Here is a 20580-nt window from a genome sequence, read left to right as displayed (position 1 = left end):
ACCTAGTAACAAGTGATGTAACCCACTTTCCGGTTTACGACATCTGGTTGCGCATGCGCACATAAACATTAGCCCATAACAACGTAAACAATAAACACAAATCGCTTCTTTTGCAGATTTTGACCTGCGCACTGAAATATTAACGTTATTATTTTGAAATTATTATTTAACATGGGAAGAGTGAGGATGTTTTGCAACTATTCTTTATTACAACTATACTGTCGCTATTTTCTTACAACTAAACAACTTTAACCCGTTGACAAACATAAGAACAATTGTAGTAAAGCTAAGACTACTAATACTAATACTACTACTCTCTATCCGTCCCTTTTCCTTCTTTCCTTTTTTTTATTTTTTGTTTAGATTTCTAGATAAAAAATAGTTGTGTGAGAACGGTGAATTTGTTGACACATTTACTAATCTGTTTCAATATTAGTTTTATTTTATTTTATTTATTTAGTTTTTTTTTTTGCTTCAGGTTTTATTAATTTTTTTTTCTTAAATTTTAAGTTTCTATAACTTGGTTGAAGGATTCCAATATGGGTTTTTCATTCTTATATTTCTCATCGGTAGGTTAATGTGTGTTTTTGCTGCTAAAGAACTTTCGTCGGCGTTCGATTCAAAGGAAAATCATGTTTAATTTTCGATTTTTGAGCGATTATTTGGAAAAATAGGTAACTTTACACGAATAGGGAGGATTTTTTTTTCATGTTTGAGTGATCCGTCCGTGATTTTACATTTTAATATACTTTCATAGAAATGTTTCTGTTATGTCAAAAAAAACTATTTTCTTTACGTCACAAGTGTCATGCTCATACATGAATTCCATAGCTAATATAACATACTGACCCAATGGGTCACGGGTAGTCTAATATATATATATATATATATAAATATATATACTAGGTACGTTCACAGCTTTATGTAAAACACTAACATTTTACACAATAACAGCAACACCATCATTTCGTGCTTACTATTTTCTGTGTCAATTTCTTTGGATGGCATTGGCGCTATAATGGTTAATGGAAGTAACTTTCTTTTTGCTATCGGATTTTCATATTTACATTGTAAAACAAATAGATTTTTTTTAACAAACTACACAGATGAGAGTTAATAAAATAAAAGTAATTTAACGTCTTCTGTTGGCGCGTATGTATATAAAGATAATGTTGTTTAAAGGCCTTCATACTTTTTTGGAAAAAGGCGCAAAAAATAAAGTTCACTCTCTGTCTGCAGCAACTCGCTACAAATATTAAGTGATTGTACAAGCAATATTTCGGTTCTGTGTACATTCGTTGTCTACACACACGCAATTTTCACAAACACAAAACTAAAACTCGTCTTGTTTCGCTGATGTAGTTGAAGGCACTTTGCGAGGAAAGCAAATTCAAAAAGATTTTTTCAATAGAGAGCCAGTCTGTCTACGATAAAACGGCCAAAAGCAATCAGTCACAGTCAGTCAACCAGCATGGTGTAATCATTGATTCCGTCGGATCTGCGCGAGCCTTTTCAAGTCACACACAAAAACACGCGTTCACATGTACTCACATACACGCACGCATGGACAACGTCACTTCCTCTTTCAAAGGAAATCCACACATCCGCAAAAGACCACCGGAAACGAGTATAAAAGAAAGAGCAATAAGCGGCTTCTTCCTTTTAGGCCCAGCTTTCGAGCTGGTCGGTCTACAGACCGACCGCGTGCCTTTTCGGCATGTACGCGTGTACCTTACACACCTTGCTACTATGTGGGACAAAAAGCTGGAAGGAAATATTTCTTTTCTTTTTCTTCTTTTTTTTGCATATTTTCAGATTTCTTTATTACTTTGAAAAAAAAAAAGTACTTATATTTGTTTTTGTTTAAATCAGTTACTGTATTTTTATTTGTATTTTGGGATTGAGGAATAAAAGTATTTGTATTTTTAGACTTAGGAATAAAAGTATTTGTATTTCTGGTAACCTAAACGAAAGTATTTGTATTTGTATTTCAATTGTTAAAAGTCAGTATTTGATCCAACCCTACTTGCTACTATGTGAGACAAAAAGCTAACAGACCGTACGTACACATTCTCACTCTTTCTCTCTCTACATATACAATTTGTCCCTGAGAATACCTTCGCATAGCTGACTGCTAACATGGCGTACAGCTTAACCCACTATCTTTGTTTTTGTCTACACGCTGGACTATCATTCTCATTTCTACTATATTACTCACTTCTTTTTCCACGCGCGAACAAACGATAGTGACCCGAACGTGAGATGAAAACACATTTCCTTTTTCCTTCCATAATACCAATCCCGCAACAAACGATGGTTACACCCGCGTGGACATGAACATATGTTATATCCCAAACAATATACTTTTCTTCTCACCAGTAAACAACGAGAGACGCACGCCAAACTTTAGACCTTCCTCTTCACCAGTTAACAGCTAGAGACGCATGCCAAACTAAACACGTGCGGTACCCTTTTCTTTCATTTGTTTCTTTCACGAAAGAAATTCCTGTTCGTTTAATTCAATTTAACATGTCGTTCGTTTCTTCCTCGAGACAATTCATTTTCCCTATTTTGCACCACCACCACAGGTCTCCCGACGTTAAACAACCACCTTCGTGCGCATCACTTATCAAACTTCTCCACATGGAAATACGAGAGCAGTGAGAAGTAATATTCCTTTCCTGAACATTTTAACTTTATTACCTTCTTGACTCTCGTGCTGAATCAACACATGCACACATAAAAATACATCAACGCAATAACATCATTCGCCATTTTTCTATTGTTAAATAAAAGTCATGTTGAACTTTTAAAATTCGTCTTTGTCTTAATGCCATTTATGACAACCTATCTTTTTTTTTTCTTGTTGGGGATTGGGAAACATTCACCTATGCTCACATCACGACCGTGATACCAGGCATCAGTGAATGTTGACCAAGCTCCCCACATGTCAATTCAAATAATCAAATCAAAACAAAACTTTTTAGGCCAATTTTGGATTTTCGATTTTTATTACATCAAGATTCTATTATATGAATATATTTTGTTTAATATTGTAAACCTGTTACAAAAAAAATCTTTGTTTAAACTTTATATCGCAAAATATTGGAATTTAATATTATTTAAAGCTTTTTAAAAATAATTATTTTCTAGAATTCTGTCATTTTGTTGTAATTCAAATAATTATATTACCAAGAAAAAATTCTCAAGAAAAAGTGTTTATTTTTTTTTTTTAACATAATATTAATTTTATGTCCAATTTTATTTACAACTTTAAACTAAGTGAAATAAATAATGGGATTTTGTATGTATATATATATATGTATATATATATATATATATATATATAAAAATGACTATTTTTTAAAAAATTATTTGATCTTTTCAGCTTTAAAAAATGTTGAAATTTTTATGAACCTACATTTATTGTTTAATTTTTGTAACATGAAATATAAAGGGGGAGGGGTAGAACACCTAAAAACAAAATATTTCCTCTAATATATTTAACGAAACCTACTTTTATTATGTAAGTTTATTTAATAATGAATAAATATCGATATCAGGAAAATATGACGATTATTTGATTTTTGCTAGATTTTTAAAACATGGATATGTTTACGGTAGGTACGGGTAAAATGAATGCCGATGCTCAAAATGTATAAGCATTTTGACCCCTCCCTTTACTTAAAAATTCACGAAAAATCAGGAAATTAACCCAATTTTAATAAAATTTTCAGTATTTATCAAATGATGATCGCGGAATATAATGAACTGCTTATTTTTTATTTAAATCCGAGTGGAAATGTATTATTTTGTTTAAACAAAAAATACCTTTATTAAAGTTAGTTTTCAGTAGTAAATAAAAAACGCAAGACTTTATTTTTGCTTTTTTTATATAAATAAAGCATTGTAATTTGTAACAATAAAAATAAAATACAATAATTTTTATAGGAACATAACAAAAAAAGCCCCTAAATCCGTATTAATGAATTCTATATAACTCAAAGAAAAATGAATTTCTCGAACTACTGATACCATTGAATTAAGCATTACTTATTTAATATTTTCACACAAAAAAATTATAATTGTAAAATATATTTCTACTTTTTTTCTTTTTAAATTACGGGTTTCACATAACTTTTATATGCAAGATTTTAATAATTTCCTTGCTCGCAAGAATGTGAAACTTTCGGCGTAGCATATTTTTTTTTATATAATATTGAACAATAATTATGAAAAAAAATTAATTTAAAAATAGGAACATAGAAAAATAAATTAAAAAAGGCAAAAATTAATACAAACGTTCAAAAAAAGTATGTACGGATGCGCGATTGGGAAAAAAATAGAACTTCCTTCTTTTTAATTACATGACGTCATTTTCACAGCCTTTCGACTGCCTGAAATTTTGGGCCTTCGTAATTTTCATGTTTACAAAATTTTAGTTTGTTGCGTTTTACGAACGCCAGAATCACTCGGTTTTGGGCTAATGAATTTGTTTTGTACAAACAAGGTGTTTTTTATTTTTATTATTTATTTAATTCAATATCTTAGGACTTTACTAAATTATCTTTGAAATAGACCCAGAAAACTAATATTTATCCTTTAAAGGATTTTTTACAATGAATTTATTTAATTTCAAAATTTAGCTGAATTGTCAGCTAAATTTTGAAGGTGGCTCGCCGTGAAAACATTTTCATAACTTTTTTTTTTCACGTGTACAAATATTTTTTTCCTTTTGGAAATTAAGTTTAGTCCTTAATCTTTCAAATACAATCAAAAAGGAGCCGGAAACCTACAAAAAAATTATGATAAATCGGCTTTCAAAATTAGGTTCCTATTTTTGTCCGTACCTAAACGCTTCAAAAACGTCACTAAATAGGAACGTTGTTTTAAAGTGTCGATAATGTAAACACGATTTTAGTCTCGCATTTTCATTATTTTTATATTCTGTAAAAAAAAAAAAAAAAAAAATTGAAATATATTAACAGTTTATTTGAAGCTTCTTTTAAATGGTAAAAAAGTTAGGGTGATAACTTAGTTACATCATGTTATATAAAGGGGGGGGGTAAAACTGTGGCACGCGCGTTCGGGGTACCTAATATACTATATATTTCCGTGTATAAGGGTCCATTCTGTCCAGGACTTGAAAACAACAAATATATTCTATTAAAAAATCTTTCTTCAAAATTTTTGCATTCGACATTAAATAACCTGAAAAGGGTTGATATGTCGTCAAACGGGTTTGTATTACTGTACACATAGTTGTCAAAAACAAATATATAACAAATAAATGTTATCAAAGGCAAGGTAAGTTACTTTTCTACTTAACTGGATATATTTCGGCGTATAAGGGTCCATTCTGACCCGGAGTGGTAGTACCTGTTAGGGTCCCAACTATGGATTAAATAGAAACCGACTTGAAAACAACAAATATATTCTATTAAAAAAGCTTTCTTCAAAATTTTTGCATTCGACATTAAATAACCTGAAAAGGGTTGATATGTCGTCAAACGGGTTTGTATTACTGTACACATTCGAAAAAGTTGTCAAAACCAAATATATAACAAATAAATGTTATCAAAGGCAAGGTAAGTTACTTTTCTACTTAACTGGATAATTTTTTAGTGTTTTTATTTAATGTAACATGTTTATTCAGCTCGAAAAACAACCGATGTATTGGAAAATTTAAAATGGCGCCCGACTCTCTCTTTGACACGGTAAGTTTGGGAAAAGGGGTTAAAAATAAAAAATATGCAAAATACTGTTAAAAACTCACCGAATATATATCGGCCTATGTCACGGTAACATATATTGAGCGAGTTTCTAACAGTGTTTTGTCTAGTTTTTTATTTATCACTCCTTTTCCGAAACTTACCGTGTCAAAGAGAAAGAGAGAGTCGGGCGGGTGCCATTTTGAATTTTCCAATACATCGGTAAACACTATGTTTTTCGAGATGAATAAACATGTTACATTAAATAAAAACACGAAAAACATATCCAGTTGGGTAGAAAAGTAACTTATCTTGCCTTTGATAACATTTATTTGTTATATATTTGTTTTTTGACAACTTTTTCGAATCTATGTGTACAGTAAAACAAACCCATTTATCATATATCGGTTGTATAAGACGACTGGGACTGCTAAAGCACGAAACCATGTCTGTTTAGCCTAGGCTAGAGATTGCAACACCCGGTATCTTATGAAATATTGGTTTTTAAAGATGATTTTTTTTTTTTTTTTTAACTTTAAGGGTGGTCTATAAACCGAAATATACGGTATAAAAGTCGGTGTATATATATATATATATATATATATATATATATATATATATATATATATATATATAAACAATTTTCCAGGGTGTTTCCGTGTAATCGCCTAAGTAGAATATTATTTTGCCGATGGCAGAGAAAGTACAATTAGTTTAGGGTCCTCATTTATAAAATAAAAAGTTTGGGCGTAATTTCACTGTAAACAATTTACGCGACTGGAAAGCAGGATTATGTCTCGTTCGATAATCTTCCATAAAATGCCCATCATTTAATGGACTTCAAGGTTAAATTAACGGTCTGTCCAAGGAGGGGCGCATGCATCGTGAATTAACGTTTTCTGAAAAAAAAACAAAAAAAAAACGAATATAACCTACAATCTTTTATATACTGGTAACCTTTGACCTTGTTTATGTGAATCTTTTTGAACTTGGGAACCTTGACGGAATATAAAAAAATATGTACAAACAATAAAAATGGTTTTATTTTATTGTTTTTTTATATTATTAAATGAGTAACCAGAGTATAAATCTCAAGACGGACCAAGTATTAAACCGCCATATTTCCACAATAATACGTAATAATACATTGATTGTTATTTGTGAACTTCAAAACTTCGAAACTTGTAAATGTTTGTTTCGTTTCATCAGTTCGATAATTCGATTTTTACATAAAACACGAGGCACGTGAACCTCGAACATTGCCAATTTAATCGACATGAATGAAATTAAAAATTAATAACGATCAATTCGATTTAATTCATGTTATTTTTTTAATTTCAGTTTATCCAATGATTTTGATAAACGGATGGGGGGGAGGAAGAAGAGTACGCGACTCAAAATTAGCAGCAAACGGTGTTCGGTTAAATTTAATTCCTGATTTTCAACTTCATCCTTAATAACTTTCGGTGAGAGTTTCAGTTTCTCAAATTCATTTGTTAGAGTGTTAGGTGAAGGTACAACGTTATTTCAGCACGGTCCGTAAACTGCAAAATATTATTTAGAAAGCCATTCCTAATAAGGTTATTTGTTAACTATTTTGTACTTTCATCTAACAACTTAATAAATAAATTAATGAATAAAAAAATTCGTACAAAACTCGGCAAACCAGAAGAGTAAGCGACCCAAAACAGTAAGTCTTTCATGTCAGGAATTAAATCTGACCGAACACCGTTTATTGTTGACTTCGAGTCGGGCACTTTTCTTGTTTGCAATTAATATTTACAGTTAGAAGATTCTATTTTATTTTTTTTATTTATCGCAATCATTCTATGCCGGACAAAAAAAAAAAAAAAAAAAAAAAAAAAGAAAACGATGAAGTTTGAGATTCCCACGCATTCCGCCTTAACATGTTTGCTTCAATGCTTCATAAAATATATTATTCAATGCTATATTGCTATACGCGTTTTGTAAGCTTATTAATAAATATTTTAGATTACTTTAATTCAGAAAATTAATAGAAACTCATATATATTAAAAAGAAATAAAAAATAGCATATAAAAATATATTACGTATAAATTTACTTTGCTAGGTCATGTTATTTATATATGACGATTAAAATGAAAGCCGAATTCCAGCTAACTCGCGATAGCTCAGTTGGCAGAGCGGAGGACTGTAGAGGTTTCAAAAAATGGCAATCCTTAGGTCGATGGTTCGAATCCGTCTCGCGAGAGGGCAAAATTTTTTTTTTTATTTTTTTTATTTATATAATTTCCTCGGCGTTGATCTTTATTTTCTTCTGTATTATTTATTTTACTATTTTTTTTTTTTTTGCGTTTCTACACTATTGTGCCGAAATTTTGTAGTCGATAAAAAAAAACAACAAACAATGGTTTCTACTGATTTTTTTTTTTTTGTCAATTCTAATAAATTACAATGGTAGCTTCCAAATTATGCAGTCAAAATTACCTGAATATTAATGAATTATTTATATAAAAAAAAACTTTAATCGTGTTAGCAGGTCAAAAATTGCGGCCATCTTGTTTAAATCGAAACGGAAATTTACCTCCCTTTTGAACTCTCCTGTGTCTTACGATCGTTCTCATCAAATTCTATTTTATTTTCTTTACTAAATAATTTTCTACCTTATCGATTTTCGTAATTTTTTGATATAATCATCTTAAAAATACGAGGGATACGTAGATATCATTGTTTTCATGTGAAATTCAGTATTATGATTTCCGAAATCTCATCCTATTAGTAGAGAAGCACCGTTTTTTTTTTTTTGTTTTTGTTTTTTTAATAGAATTTTAAATTAGATTTAACTACGGCAGCATTTTTTATGCCCGCCACCAATCACAATTCATACTACACTTTAGCGTTAATTCTCTATTCAAAGTCTTTTTGAAAACATCAAAAAAAAAAATATATATATATATATATATACTGTAAAATCAGAAAATATTTAAATATTCAACATCAAGTTAGATGCCATCCACATAAATGACACCGTTCGTCTATCGATTGACATCAACGATCAACAAATTACCAGCTTCCCAATAAGACTACAACATTTTATGGACCTATAGTCTGCATTGGAAGCATTCCATGGAATTTTCATCTATGTCTCTGCAACATGGAAACATGCTTAGCATCCCGCAGGAAGTCGAGTCAAACAGATTAGAAACTGTCTTCATATTCTTTGTTCTCCATGCCAGTCTTCCATATTTAATATGGGGAAAATCCAGCTTTCCATAAAGGGGTACACTCGATTGGCTCAAAAAGTTAAAATTGCCTCACCCAAGAAAGATTTCTCTATCACTGACTGAGGTCAGAAAAGATGAAGTTTCAGGAGATAGCTTGTTAGCACCTCTAATAAAACGATTAATTGTCGAACACAAAAGCACGGAATAAATAACAAAACCTCTTTTAGAACAAAACAACGAAAGGATTATTAAAGTTGAAAGTTGGGCTAGTTGTTTGAGAGAAAGAAGAAATAGAAAGCTCTTTAGGTGAGTAATGTGAGGAGTTTCAGAATGGATGCAGTTATCTTCCGTGAAAGTTGTCAATGTTGGAATCTCGAGGGGACAGGCACTAGCGTGAAAGAGAGATGGCTGGCTTCGCTGCTAGTCAGTTTCTCTCTATGGCTGATCATGATTCCCAAAGGAGCTAAAGAAGTTCCTCAAAGGACAGATTTCTTTTTTTTTTATTTTTCTTTTTTTTTTTATTACATTTTCACCCCAAACAAGGCACATTGCCACTTTAGTGTAAGAGGCTACTATCAGAGACATAAGCTACTGGGGTACTATGTAGGGAGTTGGGCAGCAAGATGTCGGTTCACGTTGCACTTGAACTTCTGCATGTCAGTACAGTTGGGGAAGCAGGGGCCTGGAATGGAATTCCAAAGTCTAGCAGTTCTGGGGAAGAAACGACTGGAGTAGAAAGCTCTCTTACATCTAGGGATCTCTACTGTGTAAGGGTGGGATTTAGCTGCTTGTCGGGCTTGTCGAGGGTATTTATGTCGTGGGGGCACAAGTGCTTGCAGTTCGTCAGAGCATTCACTATTAAAATACTTGTAGAACAGGCAGAGGGATGCAACATTTCGTCGGTGGGACAGAGGCTGAAGCTTAGATGACAGTTCAGGACCTCAATGTGCCCTACCAGCTAATTGCTCAGCAAGATTTGCATTGATTCGCAAGAGAAAATAGATCTTTATTTGTGACTGCTACAAAGTATATCAGAACAGATATAATAATTTGCTCTCAAAAGGTCAAGAATATATTTTTGTTCAATTACTTTTTAGTATTTAAAAAAATAAATAAAAATTATACATAAAAAAACATAAAGCATTATATATATATATATATATATATATATATATATATATATAATAAATAAATAAACAATATATATGTATCCACCAGCAGGCCACCCGGCATTGCCCGATCATAAAATGTGCATAAATATTATATTTTAATTAATGTGGAATTCTTATTTATTAAACAGAAATATCATAGGTATTAAAAGTAACGTTAAATTTCTTTAAAGAAAAATTAAAAAATGGAAAGAAACTGAGATATGTGTATGCAAGTATTGTTGTTTTCTAAACAGTTCACTTCTTGTAAGCAAAAAAAAATATTCAAGCAGAGATCGAAACCAAAACCTAAAGCCTTGAGTCAATTATGATAATCATGAGGGCAGCTTGACACGATTTTTAAAAGTGTTCTCAAACTATCTTATTCTTAACATAAGTAATCTGTCAGGTGAACGATGCACGCATGCACATTCGTGAAATAGTTGACAAACAGATAAAAATCTGATGACACCCCATTTACCAATTTTTTAATTTTCACCCCTTAGCAGCCCTTTTTTTCTAGATAAAATTCGATTAAAAAGTTTTCCACACGTCTGAATACCCTACACACCAAATTTCAAACCTGTAGATCAAAAATTCGTTGAGTATATAGGTTGAGAAGTGTCCTCACACACACATTCTCACTTTTATATATATACTAGTAGGCAACCCAGCATTGCCCAGTCTTAAATATGCATAAATATTATATTTTAATTCATACAGAAATTAAGACATATGCAAGTTAGTATTATGTTTTTTTTTTCTAAACAGTTCACTTCTTGCATGTAAAAAATACTCAAGCTGAGATCAAAACCTAAAACCTGAAGACAGTGAGTCAAGTACGATAACCATTAGACCAATTGAACAGAATCGCCAAAATTTGTTTTCAAATCTACTTCTTCTAAACATAATATGAATGATTAGCAGTCATGAAACAGCAAACAGATCTAACAGCCTCCACATACCAATTTTTCCATTTTCACCTCTTAACAGCCCTTTTTCCTGGATAAAAATGGATTAAAAAGTTTTCCACATGTCTGAATACCCTATATACAAAATTTAAAATCTGTAGACCAAAAGCTCATTGAATATATAGGTTGAAAAGTGTCCTCACACACACACACACATATTCTCACTTTTATAGATATATAGGCTAGCAGGCTGCCCAGCGTTGCCCCGTTGTAAAATATGCATAAATATCTATTTTAATTAATGCAGAAACTGAGACATGTGCATGCGAGTTAACGAACATAAAAAAACTGATGACTCTCATGAACACATTTTTTGATTTTCACCTCTTTAGAAGCCCTTTTTTCCAGATGAAAACGGATTAAAATGTTTTCCATGTGTCTGAATATTCTATACACCAAATTTTAAGTCTGTAGATCAAAAATTCATGGAGTATGTAGGTTGAGAAGTGTCCTCATAGACGCACACAAATTCTCACTTTATAGATATATATATAGATAGGTAGATAGATAGATAATACGAGTCATTCCAAAAGTAAAGCCTCCTATTTTTAAACTGAAAATGTTGAAGAGCTATGAAGATAGGAGTGATACTATTAAAACGAGTGAATTGTGCTCCAGAATTTATTTTTCTACATAGTCACCACCATTCTCAATGCACTTTTGCCAGGAATTCAATGACACAGCTCAACTTTTGCCACATATCCATGACAGGGGTTGCTTTCTTAAAAGTCTCATACTGTCAATATCTGTAACAAAGAGATGAAAGTTTCAACTCGTCTAGCTGTAAACACTATCAATAATTCCCCCCACTCTTTATTTGTGCCTAAACCTAAACGTAGATTCCATGAACAAAGCTTTTTTATTAGAACTGCACGCCTGTGGAATTGTCTTCCGTTTTCCTGCTTTCCGGCTGACTACAATATGGTTGTCTTCAAGTCTAACGTAAATAAGTTCTTGATGAGCCGTTCCATATAAGTTATCAAATTTAACAAATTTTCATTACTAATGATTATTATATTGTCCAATTTCTACTGTACACTCTTTAACCCTTATCCTTGAGTGGCCTCTTGGCCTTGATAATGTGTTGATACCTATGAAAAAAAAAAAGAAAAAGTCCAATGTGAACAAGTTCTAATTGAATCGTCCCCCTAAGTAATCCAAGTTACAAAATTCCCACTGTTTACTATGCTAAAATCACAATGACTAATGTATACCTATTAACCCTTATCCTTGAGTGGCCTCTGGGCCTTGATAAGTGGTGGCACCCATGTAAAAAAAAAAAAAAAAAAAAAAACTCCGGAATGCATAAGTTCAAATAAGAAAATTAACAAAAAAGAGATAAGCATTTAATATGTTGCCCAAGTAGTAGTAGTTAGCTTCAATATCAGGCTAGCTGCCATCCACATGATGGCTGCCGCATTCCATTAGTACATGAAGCATGTGGAAACGTATCTTTTCAGTATCATGAAAACTAGTTGCCGGCCCAAATTTTAAATGCGATATTCATTTTCAGCACACCTGAAAGCCCCTAGAAAATAAGTTTTTTTAAGGAAGGTTTTGTGTTGGTCTACCAGGCCACAATTACCAAAAAATATTTGTTCACTAATTTAAAGAAACAAAAAAAAAAAAAAAAAGGTAAAAAAATCAGTTGACAATAATAAATAAAAAAAATAAAACAGTAAATTTTATGAATTTATTACGGTAGGTTGTTTATTTCATTTATTTATTTTTCGTTTTTGTATTGACTTCCGTTCGCTCAGTATAATCCGTCAGTTTTCGGCATCCGCCGAGCATTGCTGAGCGAGACTCACGGAAAAACGGGATTTAAACTGCAGAAGTACCTTATTTGTTTTCATTTTAAAGGAGTTTTATTCTGGACAAAAGAAGACAACCACTAATTTTTTTTTAAGTTATTGAATTTATTTGAGAATGGAACATTTTTTGAACAAACTGTTCGTTTAAAAAGACAGAAAAAACAACAACCCTTTTTAAAAAAAAAAAATAACATTCCGGTGTCCAAAATCAAAGTATGTAAACTTGTTTGTGGGCACATCTTCTGCGCATACACTATGCTGAATAAAAACAAATAATTATATTTTGGACCAATCAGAGAACCTTCTTTGATTTGAAATGGTCTTTCTGGGAGCCACTTCGATCCCTTAAAAAGCCAGATTTTTTGTCAAAAACCAGTAGAGCCAAAATCCATGTACCAGCAATCTCAGCGCTACTCCTGTTGAAGTAACTTCAGTTGCCGATTTTTCCTTTCCAAAAAAAAAAAAAAAAAAATAAATTCATTCTTGCAACAGTTGCTTCCTGGTAGTGGTTAAACAAAATGCCCGTTAACTTCATTTCCTCCCTTTTCCTCCTCTTCCACTTATCACACCATTTTTATCCATTTTTCCTCCCATCACATGATCTGTAAACATGTGACTCGGGTTTGGTATAAAGGCTCAGTCAATATTCATGGTGTCTCTCTTTCAGATCCCACAGGAAGATAAGTTCGTTATTGCTGTCATTTTTATGTACAGCCACACAAGCCACAAACACGTGGGCACTTGCTTCTTTGATGACTATCACACATCCGTCAGGCTTGCCGACTGCTGGTATGTTAACTCATGAATACTCACACTGAGAAAGCACCACACACACAAAAACTGCTTGAATCCGTTAGTTGTCGTAAGTTTACTTATCTCTTACATTGAAATATTCCCAACCTTTCTCGCTGAACTTTATTCTAATATGAAAAACAATGAACATTAACTCTTATTAACTTTTAATGAAATACAATTGAGCAGAGAAGTTTTGATTACGATTTTCTGACCTGTGTAACACTTGACCTTTAAACTATCAACTCTGACTTCAATATCTCAACTAATGAATGCCCCTTTGTTTTACAAGGATTCTAAAATATTCACGAACATTCTATGTTTTTTTTCTGTTGCTGTAAACTTCCATTTTAAACTTATATAAAATATCTCTTTTGTGAATGTATGCCTTCTGAACTCATTTTGCTTGTGTTACTCATATAACGTTTTTTTTTTTTTTTTCACATTTAATCAAACCCTATGAACCTTTTTGTACTGAAAATATTTCTCTAAAATCGGCTCATCCTAAAAATATGTCTCCCAAAGCAAAGTATGTAATAACACAATTCCCTTATCATTCGCTTCAAAATTTGACTTTAATTTAATAAATGTTCGCTTAATGAAAGTTTTATTTTGCATTAAACTTAAGAACTTCAATAAATTTAGTGATTATCTTCCCTTGTTTCGAGTGGACCTCTTCTAAAATGAAAATAAATAATTTGCTTTGGTATGCTAAACTGCAATTGTTTTCTGTTAAAAAGATAAAAATCCGAGAAATAGTTTGATTTTTTTGGCAGAAAACATAAAAAACAAAGAACAAACATGCACTACTATCACACTAAAAAAAAAAAAAAAATGTCAAAAAACTTTAACAAAAGCTGAAAAGCTTTCAAATTATTAGGTGCAGGAACAGAACCCCCCCCCCCTTTCCTATGTTAAAAATGTTTCTAAATAATAACAGCATTTGTTTAACAATCCAGAAATTTGAAAAAAAAAAAAATGGTTAAAAAAAATCAAATATGACAAATAAATGTTATCACAGGCAAGATAAGTTACTCTTCTACCTAACTGAGTAGGTTTTTAGTGTTTTTACTTAGTGTAAAATGTTTATTTGGCTCGAAAGACAAGCAATGTCAACCGATAGCAACCACAAAAAAAAAAAAAATGGCTGCAATATATTTGTTATATGGCCATTTTTTTTTTCTTGTGGTCACATATTGGTTGACATTGCTTGTTTTTCAAGCAAAATAAACATTTTACATTAAGTAAAAACATTAAAAAACCTACCCAGTTAGGTAGAAGAGTAACTTATTTTCCTGTGGTAACATTTATCTGTTTTATATTTGATTTTTTTTACCACTTTTTCTAATCTCTGTGGATTGTAAAACAAACTCTGATAACGTTATTATTTACCATTTAGAGGTCATGTCGAGTCTTTGCTGAATATTCTGTGCCTTCACACCCCCCCTTTTTTTTTTTTTACATCAAAACCATAAAATTCAGTATTTTATTTAACAAAAAATAAGGATGCTTATGCACTTATTGTACCACACTATTTTTTAATAGTATTTTCAAGTTAAATTCAAGTTTTACGATACTGTTTTTTTATTAAGTTTTTTTTTGGGGGGGGGGGTATTACTATACACATAGATTCGAAAAAATTGTCAAAAATATATATATATATATATATATATATATATATATATATAACAAATAAATGTTATCAAAGGCAAGATAAGTTACTTTTCTACCTAACTGGATAATTTTTTAGTATTTTTATGTAATGTAACATGTTTATTCAGCTCAAAAAACATACAGTGTTTACCAATGTATTGGAAAATTAAACATGGCGCCGGACTCTCAGTTGAACACGGTAAGTTTGGGAAAATGAGCTAAAAATAAAAAAATATACAAAATACTGTTAGAAATTCGCTCAATATATGTTACCATGACATAGGCTGATATATATTCGGTGGGATTTTAATTTGTTTGCTTTACTATCACTAGTATATTTTTTTATTTTTAATTCATTTTCCCAAACTTACGGTGTTCAACTGACAGTTGGGCGCCATTTTTAATTTTCCACTACATCGGTAAACACTGTATTTCGAGCTGAATAAACATATTACATTAAATAAAAATTCTAATAAATTATCCAGTTAGGTAGAAAAGTAACTTATCTTGCCTTTGATAACATTTATTGGTGCTAATGCAGAGAGTGATCTATGCTGTTTTTTAAATTGTATTTCCACGTTTAATTAAAGTTTTATGGTATGTTTTTTTATTCAATTGTAAGGTTAAAGTACAGAATAGGTACAAATCACCTTCCCCTCCCCATGTTAAGAATGGCTTTTTAAATAATAATGTTATTTCAACACGGATCACTCTCTGCATGAGTACCCATTTATTTGTTATATATTTGTTTTTTTTTGACAACTTTTTCGAATCTATGTGTATAGTAATACAAACTCATTTTTGGCACTCTGCATGACAGTGACATGAGGCGAATGTGTGTATTTTAGTTTCAAGAACAGCTGATAGAGGACGAGTGTCAGCCGATAAGGGGTCGATAACTCGTAACTTTCTAAAAGTTTGTGCAAAGACAATCCCTTGAAAGGTGTTTTGGAACAAATAAGGAGACTATTCCTTGTAACTGCGCGAAAACACTATATTCCAAAAAGTTTCATGAAAATCACTCACTGAAAATTAAAAAAAAAAAACTATTAAAAAATTTCTATAAATAAATAACTAAAAACTTCTATATTAAAATTATATTTTGCTACGTTGACAAACCAAAATCATATCTTGATATATGTTTATTAGGTACCTTCAAACCGTTGTATAAAACGTCATTATTATACACAATAAGTAGTGGCGTCATCATTTCGTGTGTTTGGGTCAATTTCTATGGAAGATCATTTATGCAGAAATTTATGAATAAATAAAATGTACAATAAAAAAAATGGATGAAAAAACAAAGACTTACCTTTTACACAACAATAGATTTTTAATAACGAACTACACAGACGATAAATTAATTTTAACTTGTTCTGTTGATGCATGTATCTAAAGATATTGCTGCTAACTAGCGTCCGTACATTTTTGGGGGGGAAAAGGCGCAAATTTTGATTAATCCAAACGAATTTTTTTTATTCGATTTTGCTTTTGTAATTTTTATTATCTCAAGAGTCATATATTCTATTATTATTAAAAACCTGTTACATTATATATAAAGTTGTTTAAACTTCATATCGCATAATATTTGAATTTAATATCATTTAAATATTTTAAAAAATAATTATGTTTTAGAATTCTGTTTTTTTTTTTGTTTTTTGTTTTTTTGTAATTCAAATAATTATATCGCCGAGAAAAAATATCAAGAAAGATTGTTTACTTTATTTTTTTGTTGCTAGTGCAGAGAGTGATCCGCGCTATTTTTTTAAATCGTATTTCCAAGTTTAATTAAAGTTTTATGATATATTTTTTTTATTCAATTGTAAGGTTGAAGTATAGAATAGGTACAGAACACCCTCCCCATGTTAAGAATGGCTTTTTAAATAACATTATTATTTACGTCCGGGTGCCTCTCTGCACGAGTACCATTTTTTTTTAACATAATAATATTGATTTTATGCCTAATTTTATTTACAACTTAAGGTAAGTGAAAAAAAAAACAAACAAACAAACAAACAAACAAAAAACGGAATTTTATAAAAAAAATAACTACTTAACAATTATTTGATCTTTTCAGCTTTAAAAAATGTTGAAATTTTTATCGACCTACATTTATTTTTTTTAGTTTTCGTAACATGAAATATGGGGGGGGGGTAGAACACCTAAAAAAAAATAAATTATAATATATCCTCTACTATATTTAACGAAACCTACTTTAACTTTTATTATGTAAGTTTATTGGTAAAACTATACAAACACCGTGACAGCGAATTAACCCTAACCCTAACCCTAACGCTGTCACGGTGTTTGTATAATAATACCAGTTTATTTAATAATGAATAAATGTCGAAAATTTCAGGAAAATATGACTATTATTTGATTTTTGCCAGATTTTTAAAACATGGGTGTGTCAACGGCTTAAAAAACATCACTACATAGAAACGTTGTTTTAAAGCGTCGCTAATGTAAACACGCTTTTTGTTTCGCCTTTTCATTATTTTTGTATGCTGTAAAAAATTTTAAAAAGACATATTAGCAGTTTATTTGGCGCTTCTTTTCAATGGTAAAAAAGTTAGGATGATAATATTAAATTAAATTACAGTTACATCGTGTTACATACAGGGGGGGGGACTATTAATTTGTGACGGACGGTTCTCAGATTCTTTTTCAGCATATCGAAATCTACAAGAAAAATATTTTGTTTTCTACTAATTCGAAGAAGAGGATCGATAACACGTCTCTGTTGCTAATATGTTACTGTCATGCAGAAGTGCCAATTCTTTTATATAATTATTAGGTAAAAGTACAGAATAGTCACAGAACACCCTGCCCTCGCCATGTTAAGAATGGCCTTCTAAATAATAACGTTATTATTTCAGTACGGTACAATAAGTGCCTAAAGTACTCAAATCATTTAATAAAAGAATAAGTTACCACAGCCGTTGTCACATTATCTGGAAAGGATTCACTATGGCTTCTTAAAGACAGGTGTTGGCATTTAAGTTTTAGCATAATTGTTTTATGAGATTTATTAGATATTTCAAGATGGCCGTCCAGCTGTCAGTAATGCATTATGGTCATAAAGGTTTATTTTTTTCATTTAATTTAATTTTTTTTTATAAATAAATTTGTGGAAAAAATAAAAATTAGTATTCAGGAAGAATGAAAAGTTTATTATAAATAGGGACTCCCACTGTTCAAAAATGGATCATTTTTTTTTATATATCACCCCCCCCCCCAACAAAAAAAAACAGGAAGTCTGAAATAACATCTATATTACATAATTATCAAGTCAAGCAATTAAAACCATATTTTGGAATGCATGTGAGTTTTTAAAATCGAATAACACAAAGGTCTAGGGATATTATGATTTCAAAAAATTATTCAATATGGCAATTGTGCAGTATAGTTGGCAGGAAAAAAAGTGAAGAAAAGAAATTACAACAAATAACTTTTACAAACGCTAGAAAATTTAATTTTCTCTCTATCTGCGGTGCTTTTATTTATTTATTTTTTAAAGTTTAAAATTTTTTTACTTTCATAGATTTTATAATGTCATTTCGAAAGCTCTAAAAATCAAAAATGCCAACTGAAATTTAGGAAAATTGGGCAATTTTGACACGTTAAGAAAATTAGGACATTATGGAATCGTAGGAAACTTAGCTGTGATTTGATGAACGATAAAAAGCAAATATCTCTAATTGCTAAACTCTTTCTTACTCTGCTTTGTTCGAATTTGCTTTCCTCTTCGCTCACAAAAGCAAGTAAGTTTTCACAGAAACATGTTTACTCAAAGTATTTTCAACTAATTAAAATCGTTTGAAACTCTCAAATACAATAAGTCTATGTCAAAATAATAAGCCAATGCGAAAATTAAAAACTCTTTTAAGAATGAGGAAATAAACAGCAAATAAATCAGAGTTCTCAAGCTGACCCGCATCTTGAACAGAATCCCAAGAACGTATGCTTAGCAGCCCCCTTCCCCATGCCTTTAGCTAAGTTGCAAAGGAACATTTTTATGACTCACATACCAGCCTTCTCCATCTCACACACACATTCTTACACACTAGTGAGAGTAAAGCAAACAAATTAATTGCTATTCACAGCTGCACACACACTAACAAGAATAATGCCACGCTGCCAAATACTTACGTGCATACATTACTTACATATCTATATTATTCACACTAGAACATTTTGATTTGTGACTAGCGAATTTTCTTTACCAAACACAAATAAATGAATATTTACTAATTGAAAATAACTTTTATACACTTATAAAATTGTAGATATAGAAAATGTTTTGTTATAACATTTCGTTTTCTCACTTTTTCTTTTACAAAATTTTGGGTGCTTCTACACTATCAGGACGAAAATTTGGAAATTGTAAAACTGAATTTCACATGAAAACAATGGTATCAACGTATTCCTCGTATTTTTAAGATGATTATATCCAAAAATTATGAAAATCAATAAGGTATTATAGAAAATTATTAAAGAAAATACAAAATAGAATTGGAAGAAAATGAGCGTAATTGCTTATATAATGTACTGTACATGCAATAACCCTTATCCCTGAGTGGCTCCCTGGCCTTGATAAGTGGTGATCACCTTGTAAAAAAAAAAAAAAAAAGACACAGGAGAATTCAAAAGATAGGTAATTTTCCATTTCGAATTAAACAAGATGGCCTCAATTTTTCATGTGCTAACAGAACGTTGCTTTTTGCTAATAATTCAGTAATATTCAGGTAATTTTAACTGCATAATTTGGAAGCTAACACTGTAATTTATTAGATTTGACAAAAAAAATCAGTAGAAACCATTGTTTTTTATTGGAAAACTCCATTTATTGACTAAAAAATTTCGATCTGATTGTGTAGAAGCACCAGTTAGCACTTGCTAATCGGTGACCCTCCTATTCTTACAATGTTCCATTTTAATCTAAAAGATTACTGGAAGCCTTTGTTTGATGTTGCTAGAAGCAACAAAAACGAACCAAAAATTCCAGAGCCAAAGATAACAACTGGCATGATAATATGACACTATCGTTTTCCGGGGAGTGTTACTTGGTTGAGGAGACCAGTTCCCCGATTAACGATATCAACCGATAGGCACATAGAAATAGCAACAGATTGAGATGTCATCGGCTATAACCGGCTAGCATGAGTCGTTACTTGAGTTTTCATTGCGTCGTTACAGGCAGCATTAATGGCAGGGACCGCATGCTGAAATTAAACGCTTGTACAAAAATAGCTAAAAAATGCATTTTTATAAAAATATATAATTT

General features: G+C 31.0%; 1 non-coding gene across 1 annotated transcript; it reads left to right on the top strand.

Moving 5' to 3' along the window:
* Window positions 1-7851: 7851 nt before the first annotated feature.
* On the top strand, window positions 7852-7942 carry Trnay-gua (transfer RNA tyrosine (anticodon GUA)). The gene is given in 2 exon segments: window positions 7852-7888; window positions 7907-7942. It is a non-coding gene; the product is annotated as a tRNA-Tyr (tRNA).
* Window positions 7943-20580: the final 12638 nt, after the last annotated feature.

The sequence above is a fragment of the Euprymna scolopes genome, chromosome 5 (assembly GCF_053919585.1).
Source record: "Euprymna scolopes isolate OS-2025 chromosome 5, ASM5391958v1, whole genome shotgun sequence".
Classification (NCBI taxonomy): Eukaryota; Metazoa; Mollusca; class Cephalopoda; order Sepiida; family Sepiolidae; genus Euprymna; species Euprymna scolopes.
This window is presented reverse-complemented; position numbering and strand designations above follow the sequence as displayed.